The 26,046-nt window shown below is 43.5% G+C and overlaps 1 protein-coding gene and 1 pseudogene across 1 annotated transcript in view; both read right to left on the reverse strand.

Moving 5' to 3' along the window:
* Window positions 1–26,046, reverse strand: part of LOC138663912 (zinc finger protein 665-like) — a 298,942-nt gene that overhangs the window by 88,993 nt on the left and 183,903 nt on the right. The window lies entirely within an intron of this gene.
* Window positions 1–26,046, reverse strand: part of LOC138666589 (zinc finger protein 585A-like) — a 52,445-nt pseudogene that overhangs the window by 21,815 nt on the left and 4,584 nt on the right.

Consider the following 26,046-nt stretch of genomic DNA (forward strand, 5'->3'; position numbering starts at 1 on the left):
TAGGCTCGGGAATGTTGTGATCTGAAGGTCCTTGCTTCTGCTTTTAATAAGAGATATCATATTTCGTGTGAGAAAGGGTAAGAAAGTACCTATCTCTACCCCCCTGCCAAGGGTCCAAAGAACTACCTGAGAATCACAGCCGTTAAGATCATTTTCCAGGTCAACCCATTTCTTGTCGTTTCTGCTATGGTAGAGGTCCAAGATACATGTTCCTATTGACGCATACCTATAGATCGCAAAGTCTGGGAGACCCAGACCACCTGTCAACTTAGATCTGCTCAGTAGCATGTACGAAGTATGTGCCGGCCATGAGACCAAATAAATCGAGTGATCATTTGTTTGAGGCGGAAGAAGAAGGAAGCTGGCAGGTGTAAGGGTATTGTTTGGAAGAAGTATAAGAGGCGTGGCAAATGGTCCATTTTAACTTCATTGACCCTGCCTAGCCAAGATAACTGGAGCCTATGCCACTTCTCCAGATCTGATTTGGCTTTCTGTAGAGCTGTTTTAAAATTTGCTTCAAACAATTGAGTTGTTTTACTTGTGATTTTAACACCTACGTAAGTGAGGGAATCGAAAAGCCATTTGAATGGGAAGGCCATCTTCAATTGGTCGACTAAGGGAAGTTGTATTGATATGTTTAGGATTTCTGATTTATGGGAATTCATTTTAAAATTACTTAAGAGACCAAATTAATGTAGTTCCGAAATAATGTTTGGCAGGCTCGTAGATGGGGATGTGATATATACAAGAATGTTGTCTGCTAACTTATTAGAGTTAGAGTGCTAACTTATGTTCTTCAGACAGTAATTGTATTCCTTTGATTGAGGGATTATTCCATAGTTCCATAGAGTAGACCCCCCTGTCTTGTACCGTTTCTGACCGGGAACATATTTGAGAGTGCACCATTAACCTTGACTTGGGAACTAGGAGAGGTATATAAGGCAGTGATCCTACGCAACATATTTTCCTTAAGGCCAATTCCTTCTAGGGTCTGAAAAATGAATTCCCAGTGAACCCGGTCAAACGCTTTTTCAGCATCGATCGACAGGATACATAAGGGATCCCCTTCCCTGCCCGCTCTGTCAATTAAGGAGATAGTTCAGATTGTGTTGTCTCTCGCCTCCTGCCCCGCGACAAAGCCTACCTGGTCTTGATTTATCAATTTTGGCAAGAGGGGACACAACCTATTTGCTAGCATTTTTTGCATAAATTTTAATATATATGTTTATCAGAGCTATCGGATGGTAATTGTTACATGTGGAGGGGTCTTTACCGGGTTTAGGGAGTACCATGATGTGAGCAGTAAGCCCCTGTGGAGGAAAGGAGCCTCCCAGGGAAACAAAGTTACATGCTTTCAGAAATATTGGACTTAATAGCGTATTAAATTTTTTGTAGAAGCCTGCCAAGAACCCATCAGGTCCTGGGCTCTTCCCCTGTTTTAAGGCATTGATAGTATCAGAGACCTCTTCCACTCAAAATTCCCTTTCAAGATCGGTTAATTTATCTTCAGATAATAAGGGTAGTTTGTTTTGTTGTAGGTAAAATTTAAGGAGTGATTGTAGTGGCGCATCTTTACAGTGCCCTGCTATATTGTGTAGGGATTTATAATAAATCGCTAAAACTAGAAAGGATGTCTCTAGTATTGAACACTTTTTTCCCCTTCTTTGTTTTTAATAAAAGGAATGCAGGTATTAGGGTTGCGTTGATTGAGAGCTCTGGCCAAGAGTTTAGCGCTTTTATTGCCAAGTTGGTAGAAGGGACTCCTAAGTCTCTCCCGAAGACATCTAGATTTTTAGTCTAGTATGACTAGCAGTCTCTGTCTAACTGTTGAAAGCTGTGCCAGTGTACTAGCCTCAAGATTTCGTTTTTGTTGGTTTTCTAGCTTATAAATTTGCTCTGTGAGATTAGTTATTTCCGCTATTCTATTTTTTTTCAGCCGAGCACCATGTGACATAAGTACACCTCTCACAGTGCACTTCAAAGCTTCCCATTTCAGAGTGGGAGACGTGGTGTCCTCCTCATGGTCCACCATGAAGTTCGATATTGTCTGATCAATCTCAGACTTGCATATGGGATCTTGTAGTAAATTTTCATTCAGGCGCCATGGGAAACCCAGTCTCAGGGCATTATGTAGTGAAATTGAAAAGTAAATAGGTGTATGGTCTGACCAAAGTATCGACCCCACGTCTGATTCCACTGGCAAGTCAAGTAACTTATGTGAGACGAAGAAGTAGTCTATTCTGCTATAAATGTTATGAGTTTTGGAGAAGAAGCTAAAGTCCTTAGTTACAGGATTGAGGACCCTCCAGACGTCTACCAATCTCAAACTATGCAATTGGGATCTTATTTTATTAATAGAAGATGGAGAGCATGAAGACTTACCAGAAGAGACGTCCACTACAGGGTTCATTGGGAAATTGACGTCGCCTCCAAGTATCACAGGAGAGGAACCAGCAAACTCCGAGATGCCTCTTACATTCTGCTCAAAATTTCTGTTGTCCTTGATTTGGAAAATACACATTAGCTATCACGAGTTTATGCGCTGCCCAAGTGATGAGCAGAAAAATATATCTACCATCTTTGTCTATTAGAGAATCCAGGATCTCAGGCATAAAAGATTTGTGAAAGGTTATTGAAACACCTTTGGATTTAGAATATGGATTTGGGCTAGGATACCATTTAGGATAATGTTCCGTGATGCAATGTGGCACTACTCCGGTTTTCAAATGTGTCTCTTGGAGCGCAACACAGAGACCAGCTGTTTGTGGCTATCGGATAGGACCTGTCTTTGTTTTTCAGGGATATTTAGCCCTTTTACATTAAAGGAGCAAAATTTAATTTCATACATTATCTAGAATTTTGATAGTATCTCTTAACATCATGTAACCGATCCATGCAACCACAAGACAGCCATGTGCGGTAAGGGGATGATAAGGTAAGATAGGAAAGAAGAGCAGAGCAAAGAGAGAGAAATGGAACACAAAGAACATAAAAAATAGTACATTGAAGCAAATGAGCCAAATCTGTTGTGGCATCAGTATAACTGAGGCAACTATTTGCCTAAACACCTTGTGATGAGGTAGGAAGCTGAGGAGAAGCAGCAGCCCCCCCACGTCCCTCATATTTGTCCCAATGACAAAGATTTATGGTCATATATTATCACAGCAGAATAGAATAGTAACCTTCATAATGGCGAGATTACCCACATGTATGTTAACAAAGAACAATAACCCGCCCAGGAGATCCAACCGATTAGCAAAAGGCAAACCTGGGACCTTCACAAATACAGCAGAACATCCAAGTGAATTGCAGTAGTAAACAGAGTCTAATTGACCTAGAGAAAAAGAAAAAAGAGCTTCATGAAAGGTATGGGCTAGTAGATTTATTTTCCAAAATTGATGCAGGAAGAGCACAATAATGACTGTATGTGCGATGGTGGTAAAGTACAGTAGCTTCGCCCCTTTTTCAGGAAAGATGAAGAAGAAGTCAGTAAGAGGGTGTGAAGGAAACCTGGCTCCTCCCATGTCACCAATCCGTGACGTCACTACACAGGCACAGCTCTCCGGCGCCCCCTTTGTCTCTCAGGTCAATAAGGGAACTGCACCTAGAGCAAATGGCCGCCGGGGAGCCTGCCCTGTTACCCGCCTGGGGCTATTCTAAGATTTGCAATCATAATAAAAGGATCAGCCCAAAGTTAATGATTTAATGCGTCATTTTGGAGAAAAAACGCATCCTGCAAATGTGCTTGCAGGATGCGTTTTTTTTTCCAAAAACTTGCATTAGCGACGCATTGCGATGTATGGCCACACGTCGCATCCGTCGTGCGACGGATGCGGTGTTTTGGCGCACCGTCGGCACAAAAAAAGTTACATGTAACGTTTTTTTGTGCGTCGAGTCCGCCATTTCCGACCGCGCATGTGCGGCCGGAACTCCGCCCCCTCCTCCCCGGACCTTACAATGGGGCAGCGGATGCACTGCAAAACTGCATCCGCTGCCCCGTTTTTCATTATTTTCGCAGTTTGCGTCAGTACGTCGGGCCGACGCATGGCGACGGCCCCGTACCGACGCTAGTGTGAAAGTAACCTTAGAGGTATAAAGCTGGAGGTCAATTTACCAGTTTGAAGGTCGCTTGTGGAAGCCGGGGGGCTCTGCGTTCAACAGACTTAGTTGCCGGGCAGCCCCCAAAAAGCACGTGCTTGCTCCCCTCTGGCTGGCATATACCCTCTTCCTTAGTTCATCGTCATCTTCTATTGAGTGTGTCACACTCTCCATGTGTCCTCAGCTCTTAAACCTTCCGTGTCCCTCCCCCCTGAACCTGGGTGGGCTAGCAATCTCCACCCCTCAGCTTCCCTGCAAGATCTGTATCCAATATCTAATATATGGAATAACTGCGCTCAGGATGATCGGATCAGTACACGGGCGGTACCAGCGCATGAGGTTTGTTCTGCCGGTCAAACAGGGATCAAACCTGGACCCATTTGGTTGCTGTGGGAGGCTGATCTCTATATCTCAGGTTCCAGAGCCCTCACTGACCCGGGAGTTGCACTGTCAAATGTGCAATTGCTTCAGGGCTACGAGGATATTTTTTATGAGCCTGTACCTCAGACGATGCATCCATAATTCATGATTTCATGTTGGACACGGTTTGGCTGGGATGACAATAGGCTCGTCCTCCTGTAGCCACCCGACATGCATGCTTTAATTGAGCCCCTAGGCACCTCCATGCCCCCTGCTGGCATGGCTTCCTCATTCAGCCTTGAAGTGCCATCTGCCTGCTACACTGGCCTGGTCCATTACCATATTAAAGGGTCTTCATTCAGGTATGGGAAAAGGTGGGGGCCAGGAGTGCTCATCCCTGCAGACCTGTGACCAGGGGAATTCTGATATAGAACAAAAATGGAGTCACGCCAATCTCTGCTAGTATGCCCCATATCCAAGATGGCGGCTGCTTCCTCATCACAGAGGGTTTTCTAAGAGCCCCAGATAAGTTCATGCCACGAGAGTGCTTCTTCTCAGAGGATTATATCTCCAAGATGGTGCTCTCCTCCCCATGGGCGGGAAAACGGCTGGGGCAGGGGACACAACGGTAAGTGCTCCGGGAGCCTCCTCACCCACTCTCACTAATCTCTCCCCGGTCACCTTCCACCTCACCGAAGCACAGACCAGGCACCACCAACATCCTCCCAATAAGAGCTCCGGCTGAGCGAGTCCGTAGTGCGCACTGCGCGGTAAGTATACAGGGTCCAAAGGCGGAAAGGCCTCTCTCACCGCTCCCCCACCAACCTCTCGGCTCAGTGAAGAGCCTGCAGTCATTTGTGTTGCCGTGCTACCTTCCGCACTCCGTTAGCCATTTAGCGGCCTGCTCGGTGTCTTCTGCGAGGTGCGTGGTATCCTCACTATGTCAGCTTGCACCTAAAGCGGCAGAATTTTAAGGCCGCCTGACGTCCGTGGATCCGGGGCGCCGACTCCACGTCTCAGTGAGTCCCTGGCCAAGGGTGCCCTTCACCTCAGGTGTATTGCTGAGGAGTATCGGGCTCTTAAAAAGCCGAATAAGGCCAGGGAATTGCCTAATTCTCCTCTTTTCTGGAGGAGCTCTCCACCATGCGTCCTTCTCCTCCAGATGCTGGGCACGCCCCCCCAACATTTGATATGTTTTAAAGAACTGAAAATGCTCATTTGTTGAATTTGCAGCATTAGGAGGTCACATTCACTGAACAAAAACGGTAATTAATCTTACCCGTAATTGTATTTCCTGGAATCCATCCTGACTGCACCATGAAGGACGTCCTTCTTATCCACAGTGGGACAGGAAACCACGAGAGTTTAAAAGGACCCTCCCCCTTCCACCCTTCAGTGATTTTCCAAAGTAACACCTCTAGAAGGATGCAAAAAGAATTTTATTTTGAACATAATTTTAATACAAATGTTACTTCACATAAGTATACCACATTTTTGTACTAGGGAGGGAACTAACCGTGCTGTCAGGATGGATTCCTGGAAATACAATTACCGGTAAGATTAATTACAGTTTTCCAGGTCACCACCTGACAGCACCATGGAGAAGTACCAAAGGAGACTTTTTGGTCCTAGGGTGGGACTACTGCCTGAAGCACCTTCCTGCCAAACGCTAGCTGAGAAGAGACTACATCTAGTTTGTAATGTTTAGAAAAGGTGCTAAACCTAGACCAAGATGCAGCTATGCAAATCTAATCTACCGAGGCCCCACCTTTTTCTGCCCATGAGGCGGAGATAGCCCTAGATGAATGAGCTTTAAGGCTATCTGGGGGATCCTTTCCCTGCGCCTGATAAGCTAGGCTAATAGTGGATCGAATCCATCTCGCAATGGTGGATTTTGATGCCTTCTTCCCCTTATTAGGACCCCCATAAAGGACAAAGAGATTACTATCCCATCTCCAGGCCCTAGTCATGTCCAAGTACTTAAGTACAGTTTCCCTGATGTCCAAGTTGTGGAAGAACATCTCTTTTTGGTTTCTAGGGAACTGGCAAAATGATGGGAGCACCACTTCTTAATTTATATTTGAAACCGAGACCACCTTAGGAAGGAAACCTGGATCAAGTCTTAAGACCAGCCTATCATCAAATACCTGTAGATAGGGGTTTTGGATGGACAGGGCCTGAAGTTCCCCCAGTCTTTTGGCTGATGTAATGGCCACTAAAAAACTGTTTTGAGGGAAAGATTAGCAATGTTTATATCTTTTCCTATATCAAATGGCTCCTTACATAATTCATTAAGGACTAGGTTAAGGTCCCAAGGTGGGACAGTCTTCCTGATTAGGGGTCTCAGCCTCAGAACTGCTCTAGAAAACCAAGCAATCCAAGGGTGGGCAGCAAGGGAAGAATCATAAAACACGCTGGGGGCTGCTATCTGGACCCTCAAAGTACTTAGTTTAAGCCCTTTCTTGAATCCCTGCTGCAAGAATTCTGGGTATGTTAGGGTGATCAACATCGATCGTTGTGTCTCCACAAAAACTGCAGAACCTTTTCCAAATTTTTAGATAGATTGCCGAAATCACCGACTTCCTACTTGCTTGCAGGATGGAAATGACTCCTTCCGATAGGCCTCTTGCCTTCAGGATCTGCCGTTCAGGATCCAAGCTGCTAACTGCAGATTCCCTATGTTTTGATGAAGAATCGGACCCTGGGAAAGCAAGTCCTTCCTTTCTGGAAGATGGTAAGGATTGTCTACTGACAGCTTCTTTAGCAGAGGGAACCAGCTCCTCTTGGGCCAGAAAAGGACCACCAAAATAACTCAAGCTTTGTCCTCGCATATTTTCCTGAGGACTCTTGGTATCAATGCCAGAGGGGGAAAGCATATAACAGACCCCTGCTCCATGACAGAGAGGGCATCTACCCCGGCCGGATCCTCTTGAGGGTTCAGTGAATAAAATGTTCCGACCTTCGCGTTCCGTCTGGTCCCGAATAGGTCCACCGTCGGGGTTCCCCAGCGTTGACATAAGTCATTGAAGACCTTGCTGTTTAGCTCCCACTCCGTAGGTGATAGCTTCTCTCTGCTCAGAAAATCCGCAATCTGGTTCTTTGAGCCTTCTAGGTGAACTGCCGAAATTGAAAGTACCGATTTTTCCGCCCATGCGAAAATTTGATCCACCAGATGCTGTAGTTTTGGATGTCTTGGACCCCACTGATGGTGAAGAAATGCTACCGTCGTCGTGTTATCCAATAGAATCTTTAGGTGTCTGTTTTCCAATAAGATTCGGGCTGAACACAAAACTTTCCATACCGCATGCAGCTCCCTGTGATTTGAGGAATTGTTGCTGTCTTCCAAATTCCATTGTCCCTGGTAGTATCTTCCGAGGACCTGGCCGCCCCAACCTTGTTGGCTTGCGTCCGTAGTTACAGTGACTGCTGGAGCCTGGATCCATGGGACACCGACCTGGAGGTTCCCTGGCACAGTCCACCAGCGTAGGGATTGTCTGACCCGATGGGATAGGCAGAATTTCTTGTCTAGTGAAGATTGTCTTCTGTCCCATGCTGTGAGAACCGCTCTTTGTAACTGACGGATGGAATGCAGGCGGTCATTAAACCCAGGATCTTGAATGATCCCTGAATGATACCCGACTTCTTGAAAACTGACGAATTCTTTTTATCAGGTCGGACAGCCTCTTGTCCGGAAGAAACGACTTTCTGACCTTCGAATCTAGTATGACACCTAGAAACTGTATCTTTGATTTTGGAGTCAGGTGTGACTTTGACCAGTTCAACACCCAGCCCAATTTCTGCAGTGTGGAGATCACCAACCGACAATCGATTTTGAGCTGCCCCACAGAGTCTGCTACCCACAGGAAATCATCCAGATAGGGTACTATGGTGAGGTCTCGTTTTCTTAGATAAGACACAATTTCTACGATGAGTTTTGTAAAAACTCTGGGTGCTGACGCCAGTCCAAATGGAAGGCAACGAAATCGGTAATGGAAAATTAACCCTTCCTTTTCTACCGCAAACCTCAGGTATTTATGGTGATCTGGAAAAACTGGTACGTGATAATATGCACTTTTTAAGTCCAAAGTACACATTACCACGTCCTTTCCCAATAGGGGAATTGTGGAGTGTATAGACTCCATTTTAAACCTTTTGTATTGTAGCCATTTGTTTAGGGGCTTGAGGTTTATTATGGTTTGGGATTCCCCTGAAGGTTTCTTTATAGAGAAGAGACCCGAGTAATGACCTCTTCCTATTTGGTGAGGAGGGACGGGAGACTGTATGTCTGACCACATTGGGGAGACCGAAGAGAGATGGGCGTTGGAAACAAAATATTTTTCGGGGGGAAGGGAGTCTAATTCTATCCTGTACCCCTGGGAGATAATCTGGAGGACCCAAAGACTTGTGGTAATCTTTTCCCACTCCCCTAGGTAGTCCAGCAACCACCCCCCTATCCTGGTGGCGTCATTTTCTCTGGAACTCTGACCTAGAGTTTGAGGGACCTGAATCCCTATTTCGGTTCCTATTTTCTCCCCCTTTCTGGTAGCTCCATCTCCCCTGTTTTCCCTTACCCCTATAGTCTGATCTCTGACCGTAATAGGGTCTGCGAAAGGGCTGGAATTTCTTCCGTTTTTCCTCTGGAAACCCCTTCTTTTCATCAGAAGCTTTCTCCAGAATATTGTCTAATATGGGGCCAAAGACCCTGCCCCCTGAAAAGGGAATGGAACAACTTATTTTTTGAATGAACGTCTCCCGACCAGCTCTTTAACCATATAGTCCTTCGGGCTGCGTTTGATAAGGATTGGCTTCTAGCTGTAAACCTAACCGATTCTGCAGTAGCATCTGCAAGAAAACCTGTTGCTAGTTTGAGTAGAGGGATAGCTTTTATAATAGAATCTCTAGCAGTTCTGGCTGACAACTGATCTTTTAAGTCATCTACCCACAAATGCATTGCCCTCGCCACAGATGTTGCCGCTTTGTTTGTGCAGATCACTGCAGCAGAGCTTTCCCATGCTCTTTTTAGGAGTCCATCCGCCTTTCTGCCCATAGGCTCCTTTAAGTTGGAGGAGTCCTCAAATGGTATGGCGGTTCTTTTAGACACCTTTGCAAGTGGGATGTCAATTTTAGGTATATCTTCCCAATGTTTGACCTCCTCATAGTCAGAGGGAAGACGAAGTCTAAAGTCTCTAGGAATGGATATCCTTTTTTCTGCCACTTCCCACTCTTCTAAAATCATTGATCGAATGTGGGCATTTACAGGGAAGACTTTCGATGTTTGCGAACGCAGCCCCCCCAAACATCTCATCCTGAACTGCTTGAATGGTTGAGGGTTCCTCAACCTGCATAGTCTGTCTGACCGCTCCCAGAAGCTCATCTATATCACTAGACGAGAACAAATATTTTTTCCCTTTTTGAGGAGGGTCCCTACTCAATTCCTCCTCTTCCATATCAGATTCAAAAGAGCTGTCCTCAGATGACAGATCCGACTCCCTATGTCTTTTCCTGGACCTGGGAGGATCCTGGGGGTCAGACTGGACAGAGTGGGGAAACGATAAGTTAGAAATCGAAGCCTGCACTTCTTCTCCAACAATGGCTCTCATGCTCGTCATCAGGGAAGCCTGTTCCTCTCCCACAATATGGTTAGTGCAAGACTCGCAGAGCGACTTCTGCCAAGAGTCCTTAAGTTTTACGGCACAAATAGGGCACTTCTTAGTCTGCTGGTCTTCTTACCCCCCGATGAGGGAAGCCCCTAAAATAAATAACAAAGATCGCTGATGGTATCTTTATTGGAGGCTATAGGGAGCATACACCTAAGTGGGAACTCACATGTGCCTGGGTGTCCTGCTGTGAGTCGGATTTTGCCTCCTCCATACTACTGCTGCTGCTGCTGCTGGCTAGGCTGGAAACCTAATGCGCCCCCCATAGCCCACACATACCTCTTTATCCTAGCTGTCGGTGCCACCTGTCCCGGAGCTCCTATCATTACCGAGCGTAGGGGTGAAGAGGATGCAGCCCCCTGCTGCCGGCCACGACCCGGAAGTGACACGCGCGGCAGCAGCGACTAGCCGCACTGAGCTCCACGGACCCCGGCATTCCCGGTCGGCGTCCTGAGATGCCTGCGCACACAATCTCACCGGATTCGCTTGCGAAGGGAGTGCCCTTGCAGGAGTGAAAAAAGGCAGGTACATCTGGGGTTTCATCCGGGGTCGAGAGCCCCCCTAGGGGGAAGCGACCCTTTTAACCAGGAGCAGCGCTACACTGGTGCTGCTGAGGGACCCTATTACCGGGTGTCAGCTACACAGAGTCCATGTAGTGGGAAGTAAGAGGCCGAGCCCCCCCGATCCTCACTCTCTGCACGGGACAGACGGAACTCTCGTCGTTCCCATCCACAGTGGGACAGGAAAAACACTGAAGGGTGGAAGGGGGAGGGTCCTTTTAAACTCTCGTGGTTTCCTGTCCCACTGTGGATAAGAAGGACGACCTCCATGGTGCTGTCAGGTGGTGACCTGGAAAAGCTATTTAACTCCAAAACATCCTAACAGGCCAAGTTACATGTTAATATAGAAACCTTCTTTGATATCACCTTCACAATTCTTGCATCCATTGAACGTGTGAGTTTTTTGGAGAGTTTCTGCTTGTATTTCTTTGCATGAAGTCAGAATAGCCTCCCAGAGCCGCTGTTTTGCTGTGAACTGCCTCCCACCCTCATAGATCATTTGCTTGATGATACTCCAATGATTCTCTATAGGGTTGAGGTCAGGGGAAGATGGTGGCCACACCATGAGTTTATTTCCTTTTATTCCCTTAGCAGCCAATGATTCAGAGGTATTCTTTGCAGCATGAGATTGTCATGCATGAAGATTATTTTGCTCCTGAAGGTACATTTCTGCTTTTTATTCCATGGAAGAAAGTTGTCAGTCAGAAACTCTATATACTTTCACACCTTCAGGAACCTTAAAGGGCCCTACCAGCTGTTTCCCCACGATTCTGGCCCAAAACATGACCCCTCCACCTCCTTGCTGATGTCGCAGCCTTGTTGGGACATGGTGGCCATCCACCAACCATCTACTACTCCATCCATCTGGACCATCCAGGGTTGCTCGGCACTCATCAGTAAACAAGACTGTTTGAAAATTAGTCTTTATGTATGTCTGGGCCCACTGTAACTGTTTCTGCTTGTGAACACTGTTTAGGGGTGGCCGAATAGTAGGTTTATGCACCACAGCAAGCCTGAATTAAGGAAGGAAGGATCCCACACCTTGAGATTTGAGGGACACCAGAGGAACAAGCAGCTTCAAATATGTTTGCTGCTTTGTAATGGTATTTTGGCAGCTGCTCTCTTAATCCAATGAATTTGTCTGGCAGAAACCTTCCTCATTATGCCTTTATCTGCATGAACTCTGTCTGTGATCTGTTTCAGTCACAAGTCTCTTCACAGTATGATGATCACTTTTAAGTTTTCATGAAATATCTAATTTTCATACCTTGTCCAAGGCATTGCACCATTTGATGCTTTTCGGCAGCAGAGAGATCCTTTTTCTTTCCCATGTTACTTGAAACCTTTTGCCTGCTTAATAATGTGGAACATCATTTTTCAGTAGTTTTCCTTTAATTAGAATCACCTGGAAAACTAATTATCACATATGTTTAAGATTGATTTCAGTGATCCATTGAGCCTTGAGACAATACCATCCATGAGTTTATTTGAAAAACAAAACAATTAAACCTTTATGACACTTAAATCCAATTTGCCTAATAATTTGGAACACAGTATAACTATTTACACCACTACTCATGGGCCTCATCTAGTGGACCGAAAAGAGTACTATGCTTTCCCTATTTAACATTAAAGTACGCACCTTAACAGCAGTGGATAACTAGTACTGTCCTTTAAAGGGGAAGGGATAGAGTGTGGAACCATTTTGGTACCCCCTTACAGATACAAAGAGGCAAAAAAAGTAGGTAGTTTTGCATATTAAATCTAAAATGTAATAAGTTTGTTCGTTGCTGCTCTAAACGTACCCACAAATTATGAAGATGGCAAGCATAGCTTGGTTGGGTTACCCTGTATGCAAGAAGAGGAGTCATCAGATGATCAGGAAAGTTGGATGGCATGTGTCCTAGTGTGTGACGAAGTGCAAGCTTCTCGCTGGCCTATCAAAATGGTGAGTGGTAGCAGTGAAAAGTCTGATGTGGTTGTGAGAATTGTTTGTGGGGTAAGGTTAGCTCACTGTCAGTCTATTGCGATAGGCGAGTGGACAAACGAGTGTAGAAAGTGCAGTTCACCTGTATGTAAGCATCTGAGGCAAGTGTGTCTCAAGCAGTGTAGGTGGGAGTGTTAGTGCATGATACATCATCCAAATAATATTCCATTATCTAGAGAGACAAAACAGTTGTATTGTACCATTTTGAATGTAAAGTAAAGACTTTTTAACTTGAAGTAAAAAAAAAAAATCATCCTTTTTGGGATTCCGCAACTGGTTTGTGAATCCCAAAATGATTAGGCAATAAAGTCTTTAGATGACCAGAAATTATCCCCTTTTTCTGTAGAGAAAACAATTACTCTGTTTTAAACATGAATCAGTAATGGCTTGTGGTCATCAAGCCTTTAAAAAAAAATATAGCCCTATTTTCATATTCTCAGTAGTTTCTTGAGGATATGAAAACAGGAGTATATTTTCCAGTATCAGTAGTACTGTCTGGCACTAGAATACACAGTGGGCAGCAAGGAGGCATGTGGCTGGCATGGCTGTGGTTCCAGTAGGAGCAGCGAAGTAGAGAGTCAAGGCAAAACAGACAAGAAGATGCTTGGCAGCCAAAGTAGCAGCAGTAATGTCTAGCATTGTGAAACACAGTGAGATAATTACATAGTAACATAGTTAGTAAGGCCGAAAAAAGACATTTGTCCATCCAGTTCAGCCTATATTCCATCATAATAAATACCCAGATCTACGTCCTTCTACAGAACCTAATAATTGTATGATACAATATTGTTCTGCTCCAGGAAGACATCCAGGCCTCTCTTGAACCCCTCGACTGAGTTCGCCATCACCACCTCCTCAGGCAAGCAATTCCAGATTCTCACTGCCCTAACAGTAAAGAATCCTCTTCTATGTTGGTGGAAAAACCTTCTCTCCTCCAGACGCAAAGAATGCCCCCTTGTGCCCGTCACCTTCCTTGGTATAAACAGATCCTCAGCAAGATATTTGTATTGTCCCCTTATATACTTATACATGGTTATTAGATCGCCCCTCAGTCGTCTTTTTTCTAGACTAAATAATCCTAATTTCGCTAATCTATCTGGGTATTGTAGTTCTCCCATCCCCTTTATTAATTTTGTTGCCCTCCTTTGTACTCTCTCTAGTTCCATTATATCCTTCCTGAGCACCGGTGCCCAAAACTGGACACAGTACTCCATGTGCGGTCTAACTAGGGATTTGTACAGAGGCAGTATAATGCTCTCATCATGTGTATCCAGACCTCTTTTAATGCACCCCATGATCCTGTTTGCCTTGGCAGCTGCTGCCTGGCACTGGCTGCTCCAGGTAAGTTTATCATTAACTAGGATCCCCAAGTCCTTCTCCCTGTCAGATTTACCCAGTGGTTTCCCGTTCAGTGTGTAATGGTGATATTGATTCCCTCTTCCCATGTGTATAACCTTACATTTATCATTGTTAAACCTCATCTGCCACCTTTCAGCCCAAGTTTCCAACTTATCCAGATCCATCTGTAGCAGAATACTATCTTCTCTTGTATTAACTGCTTTACATAGTTTTGTATCATCTGCAAATATCGATATTTTACTGTGTAAACCTTCTACCAGATCATTAATGAATATGTTGAAGAGAACAGGTCCCAATACTGACCCCTGCGGTACCCCACTGGTCACAGCGACCCAGTTAGAGACTATACCATTTATAACCACCCTCTGCTTTCTATCACTAAGCCAGTTACTAACCCATTTACACACATTTTCCCCCAGACCAAGCATTCTCATTTTGTGTACCAACCTCTTGTGCGGCACGGTATCAAACGCTTTGGAAAAATCGAGATATACCACGTCCAATGACTCACCGTGGTCCAGTCTATAGCTTACCTCTTCATAAAAACTGATTAGATTGGTTTGACAGGAGCGATTTCTCATAAACCCATGCTGATATGGAGTTAAACAGTTATTCTCATTGAGATAATCCAGAATAACATCCCTCAGAAACCCTTCAAATATTTTACCAACAATAGAGGTTAGACTTACTGGCCTATAATTTCCAGGTTCACTTTTAGAGCCCTTTTTGAATATTGGCACCACATTTGCTATGCGCCAGTCCTGCGGAACAGACCCTGTCGCTATAGAGTCACTAAAAATAAGAAATAATGGTTTATCTATTACATTACTTAGTTCTCTTAGTACTCGTGGGTGTATGCCATCCGGACCCGGAGATTTATCTATTTTAATCTTATTTTGTGTTTCGCACCTCTTCTTGGGTTAGATTGGTGACCCTTAATATAGGGTTTTCATTGTTTCTTGGGATTTCACCTAGCATTTCATTTTCCACCGTGAATACCGTGGAGAAGAAGGTGTTTAATATGTTAGCTTTTTCCTCGTCATCTACAACCATTCTTTCCTCACTATTTTTTTAAGGGGCCTACATTTTCAGTTTTTATTCTTTTACTATTGATATAGTTGAAGAACAGTTTGGGATTAGTTTTACTCTCCTTAGCAATGTGCTTCTCTGTTTCCTTTTTGGCAGCTTTAATTAGTTTTTTAGATAAAGTATTTTTCTCCCTATAGTTTTTTAGAGCTTCAATGGTGCCATCCTGCTTTAGTAGTGCAAATGCTTTCTTTTTACTGTTAATTGCCTGTCTTACTTCTTTGTTTAGCCACATTGGGTTTTTCCTATTTCTAGTCCTTTTATTCCCACAAGGTATAAACCGCTTACACTGCCTATTTAGGATGTTCTTAAACATTTCCCATTTATTATCTGTATTCTCATTTCTGAGGATATTGTCCCAGTCTACCAGATTAAGGGCATCTCTAAGCTGTTCAAACTTTGCCTTCCTAAAGTTCAATGTTTTTGTGACTCCCTGACAAGTCCCCCTAGTGAAAGACAGGTGAAACTGCACAATATTGTGGTCGCTATTTCCTAAATGCCCAACCACCTGCAGATTTGTTATTCTGTCAGGTCTATTAGATAGTATTAGGTCTAAAAGTGCTGCTCCTCTGGTTGGATTCTGCACCAGTTGTGAAAGATAATTTTTCTTGGTTATTAGCAGAAACCTGTTGCCTTTATGGGTTTCACAGGTTTCTGTTTCCCAGTTAATATCCGGGTAGTTAAAGTCCCCCATAACCAGGACCTCATTATGGGTTGCAGCTTCATCTATCTGCTTTAGAAGTAGACTTTCCATGCTTTCTGTTATATTTGGGGGTTTGTAACAGACCCCAATGAGAATTTTGTTACCATTTTTCCCTCCATGAATTTCAACCCATATGGACTCGACATCCTCATTCCCTTCGCTAATATCCTCCCTTAAAGTGGACTTTAGACAAGACTTTACATAGAGACAAACCCCTCCTCCTCTCCGAGGCTTTTGGGGCATTACCATTGTAATTAAATCATAATCAGCAGGTTTGGTTGGAGACACCAGTTTTCTAGTAGGACATGTAGAAGAACTGACACTGGACACACATGGTAAAACTGCAGTAGGTCATTTATTGTTTCTTGCACATAAATTGAGAACATTTTGATGGATTCAGATGAACCCTTCTATAAAACATGATAAAGTAATTGCTACCAGACTGTATGAGAAAGGGATTTATTCTAAAAAAAAAAAAAAAACACTGGAGCCAAAAATGAGAGAATCTGGGCTCCATGGCTGGATACGTTGGGCCTGGCCTTCAGCGTGTTAGTACGAGACAGGGTTTTGTCCCTGAAACTTCTCTACTCAGTATAATGAGACTCCGTGATCTTGTTCATATAAAGAACGTTTGAGTAAAATAGAAACTGCCTAAATATGAGGACCTTGTCTGATCTATATGTCATTGTATAAAGAACTATGGAGATTGTGCTAGTCTTCTGTATAAAATATGATGTTGCTGTAGCTCTAAAATTTCTGTAAAGGGCATCTCTTTATTGATAGTCTTACCCAAGCATTCTGGAAGGGAGATAAAAATGTCCCAAAAAAAACAAAAAGACAAAAAAAAACAAATGATTCTTCTTCTTTCCATCATTTTATATGTGCTCAATTTTTCAATGGCCCAATTTGGATGAAACAAAAAAAACAAACAAAAAAAAAAAAAAAAAATCACAGAAAATGAGTTCAATAACTGTCTGAACAGGTAAAAAGCAGAGACTGAAGACGCTTAATCTCCCAAAGGCTACAAAAGAAGGATGATTAGGAAATCTGAATTTCCATGTCCGTTTCAGGGTTTCACAAGTTCCATGCATTTCCATTTAGATTTATACCACCATGTGAGATTTTTGAGGTTTAAGAAGGTACGTTTTATGGGTTAAACCTCTCTCACATTCTTAACATGAATATGGCTTCTCCCCTGTGTGGCTCCTCTGATGTCTTACCAGATTATATTTCTGATTAAAACATTTCCCACATTGTGAACATGAAAAAGGTTTCTCCCCTGTGTGAGTTTTCTGATGTATAACTAACAAGCAATTCTGAATAAAACATTTCCCACATTCTGAACAGGAATATGGCTTCTCCCCTGTGTGGCTCCTCCGATGCCTTACCAGATTTGATTTCTGGGTAAAACATTTTTCACATTTAGAACATGAAAATGGTTTCACCCCTGTGTGAGTTCTCTGATGTGCAAAAAGATTTGAATACTCTGCATAACTTTTTCCACATTCTGAACAGGAATATGGCTTCTCCCCAGTGTGAGTTCTCTGATGTGCAAAAAGATTTGATTTCTCTGCAAAGCATTTTCCACATTCTGAACATGAAAATGGTTTTTCGCCTGTGTGAGTTCTCTGATGTCTAATAAGCTTTGATTTACTTACACAATATTTCCCACATTCTGAACATAAATACGTCTTTTCGCCAGGGTGATTTCTATCAGGTTTCAGAACATCGGATTCATTGTCAAAATATTTTCCAGACTCTGAACAAGAAAAGCTTTGCTCTTTTGAATGTAAAAATTGCTTATTTGCTTTAAGATCACTTCGATTTTTAACGCCCCTTTTGTGACATTTTTTTTTCTTAATAGTCTGTGATGAATCAGAAGATCGGACCCGTTTACCAGAATCAGATGGAAGATCTTTACTTTGAAGGGATGATGGTGTAATGGCATTCACTTCAGTTATATCTTGTGTGATATCAAGGTCATCTGCTTTAGAAATGTAAGATGTCAGTTGTCCCTCTGATCTCCTGTTACTGTCATCTGCCAAGAGTAAAGCCAGTTTTTTTTAAATTAAATAACCATAAAACTTATTTTTACAAAATCTCTATAATAAATGTCCATGAAAATTACAAGTTAGGTAGCAAAAATGTCTATTCATCCGCAAAAAGAAGCCCTCACTCAGATCTATTATATGTCAAAGAAAATCTAGGAAGTTTTCACATCAGTAGTTGGTCAAAGGCTTTTAAAGACCAACAACCAATCCAGCAAAATATGCACTCCCATAGCCACGTCCCCTAGTTTTTGATTAGCATTTCTGTAGAATCCCCATTATTTATGATGTGTGTGCCTCCAGAAGCACCATCTGCAGACTTTAGTTTGGGCACTAATATGGCATATTTGGAATATTCACTTAGCAACATCTAAAAGAGGAGTGGATCTTAAAGGGACACTGTCACCTGAATTTGGAGGGAACAATCTTCAGCCATGTAGGCGGGGTTTTGGGGTTTTTGATACACCCTTTCCTTACCCGCTGGCTGCAATATTGGATTGAAGTTCATTCTCTGTCCTCTGTAGTACATGCCTGCACAAGGCAAGGCAATCCAATATTGCAGCCAGCATGCAGCCAGCGGGTAAGGAAAGGGTGAATCAAAAACCCCAAAACCCCGCCTCCATGGCTGAAGATTGTTCCCTCCAAATTCAGGTGACAGTGTCCCTTTAAGAAATTTGAATTTGTCAGATTTGCAGAATATGTCAAATTTTGACTTAGTGGGAATAAATTAGCATGAATTGCATAATTAAAAAGCACTTTATAACCTAGAGCACAGAGTTTACCTTGGAGTCAATTGTACACCTTTTGAGCTCTGTAATACAAGCACTGCCTCTTTAAATATTCAAATGACTTCATTCTATCTGGCTAGGAAATAATATATGGGTGCAAAGGTAACCAACAGCGTATTTAACAAGACGCTACAGTATCAGAGAGCTTAGGAGACAAAAATTGCTTAACAGTCTAAAAATGATCCGGGGGGGGGCGAAGGGGGGGGTGTTTGGGGCGGATGCATGCAGCTATTATTTATATAGACAGGTGGTGCAAACAAAAGCATTTTCACACAGTTAGGTGGGCCAATTGTCCCTGTTTAAAGATTATAAAGAGTTTGAACTTTTCTAAATGAAGAAGTCATAGCTTTTTTCATAGGCAATCCAAACAATTTTGATGACAAAACAGGTTGTTCTGTCTCCACCATCCAATTTGTTCATACCTTTATTTATTTGTAGTGCTTTGGCTCCCTCTAGCGGTCAGAGTCATGTTGACAGTTCTATTTTTCTGTTTTTGTATTTTCCATGTCTGATTCTCCTCCCCTTTGCAATGCATTATGGTAGCTCAGCCTCCATTTCCCTCCATTTTCCTTTCACTTCCTCCAGTTTGCTTTCAAGGAAAGACGCTTGCACTTCATCCCCCTTGCGATTGCATTGCCGGTATGTCTTTATGCTTTCTGTAGATATTTCTGCTCTATATTAGCCTAGCTTAACCAGTTGTACTCCTAGTTCAGTTACTAGCTTTCTAAATGTTATGCATAATGTACATCATGTGTAGTATGTATTTGTTCTATACTACGCACTGATTGTATGTATATCATTGTTTACAGTTTCACCACATCAATATACCACTACGTTTAATAAAGCACAGACTCAACCACAGTCTCCTTATTGGACTCCGATATAGCGGTTTAGCTGACTGTATAGCTATGTGGGCCTGTCTCATTTAGTGAGGACAGAACACAGGTATACTGTACTGTTTTTAATGTGAACTAGTAATGGCTTCTCAACTTGAAGTAAAATAAACTATCCCTTTGCTTTGTTGGGGTTAGCTACTGGTTTACCAATCAGCAAATAATTAGACACTTAGAAAGTCAATCCAGCTGCCCAAAAATTATCCTCATATTTTTTGGAGACAACAGTGGCTCTGTTTTGAATTTGAAAAAGTTATGGCTTGTCGTCATCGACCTTTAAAAAGATTAGCCTTATTTTCAGGGTTGTTTCTTGAGGGTATAAAATCATGTGACCTTTTCCCAGCATCATCAGTACTCTAGTACTATAATACACAGTGGGCAGCAAGGTGGTTTGTGGGTAGCATGGCAGGGCAGTGGCTGCGACAAGAGCAACACAGTAAAGAGTTAAGATGGTGTGGGCAAGGAGAGGCTTGGCAATGTAAGGCAAGCAATGGCAGCAGGAAAGTCAAGCACTGTGAAACACAAAGGGTACCCAGGAGGTTTGAAGAGGTTTGGAAATACAGGGTCATCAAGAGCAACAGCAGTACTAACTATGGAAGACATGAAGGAGAGGGAATAGATGCCCAGCAGAGTGAGGTCCATCAGCAGAACAGTGTAGATGACAGTCAGGCAGACAGATGGTTTGCCCGATTTAATCATTGGCATCAGCCAACAGTGCATGATCCTGTGCAAAGGTATGCAGCGCCCCAGGGTCCTGGTCATTGCAGTAATGTCATTCTTCAACCAGGGGGAGTGATGTTACATCTGAAGGCAATAAAGGAGATCTATTTGTCAGGTAACATAATGAATGCAACATATTCACACTCCAGGCCAGAAGGGGGAGCTCTAAGCCTGTTTAAGGTGAACTCCCCTATAAAACATCCTGATCTGGAGGGAAAAGGGGTTCAGAGTTCAGTTCCTGTCAGGAGGACAGAGGGAGAGGACTGAGTCCTGGAGCCTGAAGTGCTGCAGTTCCTGGAAGAAAACACTAAAGTGAACAGATTGCAGAGAGTGTGCAGGAAAGCAGAGCACAGGCGAGGACTATCAAAGGGGGACAAGCCAAGAGTAGGCTGCTTCTTTCTGAAGCGCAGAGGCCGGTAGCCAGAACACCGAGAGAGCAAGGATCTCTATGCTTTACTTCAAAGACTGGCAGGACAGATAATTCCACGTTACCTATCCGCACCTATACCCAGGAGGCACGGTGGCAACTTGTGGGGGCTGGGGCGTGCTAGAGTCCCTGTAAAAAGCCTCAGGCCACCAGTCATATGGGTTATTCCTATCCATCTGGGGGACAGAGAGAAAGACATAACATCTAGAACACCAACATCAGTTGTGAGGATCTTACAGAGAAGCACAGCAGGAAGGGACTACAACACTCAGGCGCTAGAGGAAGGCTACTGATTTCCACCTGGATGAGGGGACTCTGGATTTGCCTTCAGACCGGCTGGACTCTGCCTGCCCCGTTATCTGGTGCTCCGGACTGTGGACGGTGAAGCCTTCAGTAAAGGCAAAGAGACTGCAACCTTGTGTCCTCGTTCTTCACTGCGCCTCACACCATCCACACACTGGGAAGCCCTGGAGACATACTTCACCTGTGGTAAGGTATACCATCTAGCTGCCATAACATCACCCCAGCGGACCCCTAAGCAGCGTCTGTCACCCTGACCGAATACCACAGGTGGCATCACGAACATTATCCCTTTAAAGACCTTTCCCTTCTTTTATCAACGGACCTCCCGAGGGCCACGGACCGGGCCAGCCACCGTGACATTCCCCTTTGAGAACTGAAGGGCCCGGTGCCAAGTATCTCCTAGCACTTGGGGGCGATCCAGATACATACTGAATTCATTTTGACAAATATTAACTTTTTCACACTTGTGGCAGATAACCTGGTCCACTTTTGTGGGACAAACAAAAGTGGCCATGCTTAATACCCTCTCTGACAAAGAACTGGAGGCTGGACAACATGACGGTATGTCCATAGCAAACTGGACCAGTTCTTGCAACTGGTCCAATTTGTTGATGCATAAATCCATGGGTTCGAGGTCCAGGGTATCTGCATGAGAAAGGATATATTCTAGGTATGACTGCACTTGACTGTTTGCTGATGTGCATCAATTTTTGCATCGACAGAAACTATTGGAATTGGTGCTGTTGCCGCCTTGGATAGTAGGAAAATTGTTAATTTAAAAAAAAACAAAAAAGCGTACAACAATTTGTCCCTTTCTGATAACTGTTCCCTTTATGACCTACCCTGAGCAGGGGATTAACACTTGGGGCATTGTTTACTCTGCAAGAAGAGAACAGTGGTCACCTGGTCATACATGCCATTGGTAACCGTCCACTGTGCAAAGACATTACCAAAACAAGGAACACAGATTTTCACGTTAATATGCCAATTCCATCACTCCAAAAATTTCTGAACAATTTTGGAAAAATATGAGAATTTAAAAAAAAAAAAAAAAAAATGTACTTATGACTTTCAAAGAATTTTAGTCAGATAAGTTGCAAAAATATGGGAGTACAATTTCCTTGTAATTGGATGACTGAATGCATGATTCTTGGGCACACAAGGGAGAAGTGATGATGCAATGGAGGTAGAGGAGGAAATGTATGGAAAGCTGTAGGTGAGGATGGGACAGATGACAATGACAAGACTACTTGCCGATGCACACTGGCAACCAAAAAGATAATCCCAAGATGAGGAAGGAGGACAGCTTGAGCCTTGCTCATCTTGTTGGTCAGTTTGCTTTTTCTACATGAGCAGCTGATGCAGTTTCATGTGTTGGTTGGAGGGATGTACGTAGCTTATTTTCCAACAGTACAGCCTGCATAATGCTCAAAATTTATCTTCCAAAAGATTTTACACACACAAAAAACTCGCACGTACAACTTGCCACCACTGTGTTGAGAAATTTCAGATGCTGTATAGTAGTGTTTGCCAAACTTCAACCCTTACGGTCCCCTCAACATATCCGTTTTCAAGATTTCCTTAGTATTGTACAGGTGATATAATTATCATCACAGCATCAGAAATTGCCACAGGGTCTTTCAGCTGTACAATACTAAGAAAATCCTGAAAACAATCTGTTGAGGATCATGAGGACTGGAGTTTTGGAAACACTACTGTATAGCCTTCTACATCAATAGCATAATGCGCAATACGTGCTCAAGAACCAACTTCAGGAAGACCGTATTTGGGGTAAAAGATGTTTTAGGTGCACGTTGATGGTGTTGTGTATCACCAATGCCAGCAACCACCTCCTCTGATGCCCTCAACTCCTCGTCACCCCTGCCTGGTTTCCAGATTTTGTCAAACACATCCCTAACATTTATAAAGCATTTTCTCCCGAATGCGGCAAAATTCAATATGTGCTCAGAAATTGTCTTTTGTCATCGAGCAAAAGAAGGCCCACGCACGAAAAGTCTCACCACCACAGCAAGATCTTGCAGGCTTTGTTAAGCCTGCTCCAACAACATGTATGGCATTATCCGCTCCGGAGCTGACAGCAAGAAAAGCAGATATGCCCCCAGAAGATGAGTTTTTTTTTTTTTTTTTAACTTAAGTTGCTTGTGCTGCGTATCGCTGATGCCAGCAACATTCTCCTCTAATTACCTCAATGCTTCATAAACCTTGTCTGGTTCCCAGGCAGGTTTTGATAAGCACAAAATAATCATCCAAGAATTAGTTGACAGGTGCCTCTGCGTGTGAAATGGCTATTGCTGCTTGCGTCAACCGCTGAATGGGGTTAGGGATGATTTTGTGAAAAGTCAGGAATTAGCCCAAAACTATACCGAATGACCTTGTCACTGACCTGAAGAGAGCTGGGACCACAGTCTCAAACATTACCATTAGTAACACACTACATCGTCATGGGTTCCCCTGCTCACATCAGGACATGTCCAGGTCCATCTGAATTTCACCAATGACCATCTGGAGGAGGCAGAAGGTCATGTGGCCAGATAAGATCAAAATAAAACTTTCTGGTATCAACTCCACTCGCCGTGTTTGGAGGAAGAAGGACGAATACAACCCAAAGAACACAATTCCAACCGTGAAGCATGTTGATGGAAACATCATATTTTGGGGGTGCTTTTTTTTTTTAGCAAAGGGGACAGGATGACTGCACTGTACTGAAGGAAGGATGGATGGATGGGGTCAGGTATCGCAAGATTTTGGCCAACAACCTCCTTCACTCAATAAGAGCATTGAAGATGGGTCGTGGCTGGGTCTTCCAGCATGACAATGACAAGAAACACACAGCCAGGGCAACTAAGAAGCGACACTAAGAAACATTTCAAGGTCCTTGAGTGGCCTAGCCAGTCTCCAGACCTGAACTAATAGAAAATCTTTGGAGGGAGCTGCAACTCAATGTTGCCCAGCGACAGTCCTGAAACATCTGGAGAAGATTTATATTTTGCCCCACTGTAGCAAAAAAAAAAAAAAAAATTTATATATTTATATATATATATATATATATATATATATATATATATATATATATATATATATATATATATATATATATATATATATATATATATATATACATACATATACACACACACTTTTTTCATTATATTTTGTCATAAAATAAAAAAAGTCTATTTTTAGTCCCTAAGGAGTCAAACATATTGCAGTATATAGCGATTATCATGGTCTCCTATTGACCTCAGCCTATCACTGAGCTTTACACGAAGACAGAAATGTCTGCTATAGGGGACTTCAGCAGAACCTCAACTGTCATATAACCCATCAATCCTCCACAACTGCATCACATGGGGCTAATGCAGTTGTACCTCAGCGATGATGTGGCAGTTAGAAGCAGGTGTGGACTATTTATTACAGTATCTGCTGCGTGTGGAGGAAACTCCGCTTCTGAACCCCCTTCCACACATGAGGACCCCTTACCAGGATGTGAATAACACATCCATTTGGAGGAAGTAGTTAAGCTTCATAATTATACAAACTTTAAAAAAAAGAAAAAAAAATGGTACATCTCAAAACCCAGGTATCACACTTTCATTAGCAAACAGAAACAAGCTTGAATTCAGAATTTGGATTTGGTTGCAAAATCTCCAGTGAGTGGTTACAACAGGTTTCTGTATATCACTTGAATCTTAGATTTCTATTCACAGACTATCACCCCCATTTTCAATCCTGTACATCAGCACTGGAGTAGTACATCACAATAACATTAAGCCTTTATCTGTTATGAAAGGCAATTCAGTACTACAATGGACATAGCGGTCAGAGCACATACAGTGATCTGACAATAACCCAAAATCATAGAACGAGCTCTGAGACGTGGGAACTCTGCAGACCGCAATCCCTAATCCTCTCCAAACAACACTAGAGGCAGCCGTGGATTGCGCCTAACTCTGCCTATGCAACTCGGCACAGCCTGAGAAACTAACTAGCCTGAAGATAGAAAATAAGCCTACCTTGCCTCAGAGAAATACCCCAAAGGAAAAGGCAGCCCCCCACATATAATGACTGTGAGTTAAGATGAAAAGACAAACGTAGAGATGAAATAGATTCAGCAAAGTGAGGCCCGACTTTCTTAACAGATCGAGGATAGAAAAGGTAACTTTGCGGTCTACACAAAACCCTAAAGAAAACCACGCAAAGGAGGCAAAAAGACCCTCCGTACCGAACTAACGGCACGGAGGTACACCCTTTGCGTCCCAGAGCTTCCAGCAACAAAATAGACAAGCTGGACAGAAAAAATAGCAAACAAATAGCAAAGAAGAACTTAGCTATGCAGAGCAGCAGGCCACAGGAATGATCCAGGGAAAAGCAAGTCCAACACTGGAACATTGACAGGAAGCCAGGATCAAAGCATTAGGTGGAGTTAAGTAGAGAAGCACCCAACGACCTCACCCGATCACCTGAGGGAGGAAACTCAGAAGCCGCAGTACCACTTCCCTCCACCAACAGAAGCTCACAGAGAGAATCAGCCGAAGTACCACTTGTGACCACAGGAGGGAGCTCTGCCACAGAATTCACAACATTTATCTATCCCTATCATGTGTGCTCTGAGCTCCTACACCGTACAGGTATAAGATGGTATTCCTTGGCCAGCCCCTATCTTTTATTTTGCCTGTGATAGCCTTGTGATTGGCTGAGTTACAACGTGTGATCGTATTGCTGCAGGGCATTATGGGGACGCCTGCGCTGCTGTGCATGATAACATTTAGCCTGCTCACTGAATGTGCAGCATGTGTGAAATGGCGCCAGTAATATATTTATATAACTGCCTTGTAATGTTTTCATTTCCTGTTCTGTCCAGACATCACCGTATCCCAGAATTCCAAGCGGAGAAAGTTCACCGACCGCCATATTGGAACACCCAAGTGATGGGTGTCGCAATATGGAAACTGCTGCCGGTACCAACATATTGCGCGGTACCACCAGCGGAACACCATCGCACCACACACACTCTATATACCGTACCCACCACACTC

Source organism: Ranitomeya imitator, chromosome 2 (genome assembly GCF_032444005.1).
Source record: "Ranitomeya imitator isolate aRanImi1 chromosome 2, aRanImi1.pri, whole genome shotgun sequence".
Classification (NCBI taxonomy): Eukaryota; Metazoa; Chordata; class Amphibia; order Anura; family Dendrobatidae; genus Ranitomeya; species Ranitomeya imitator.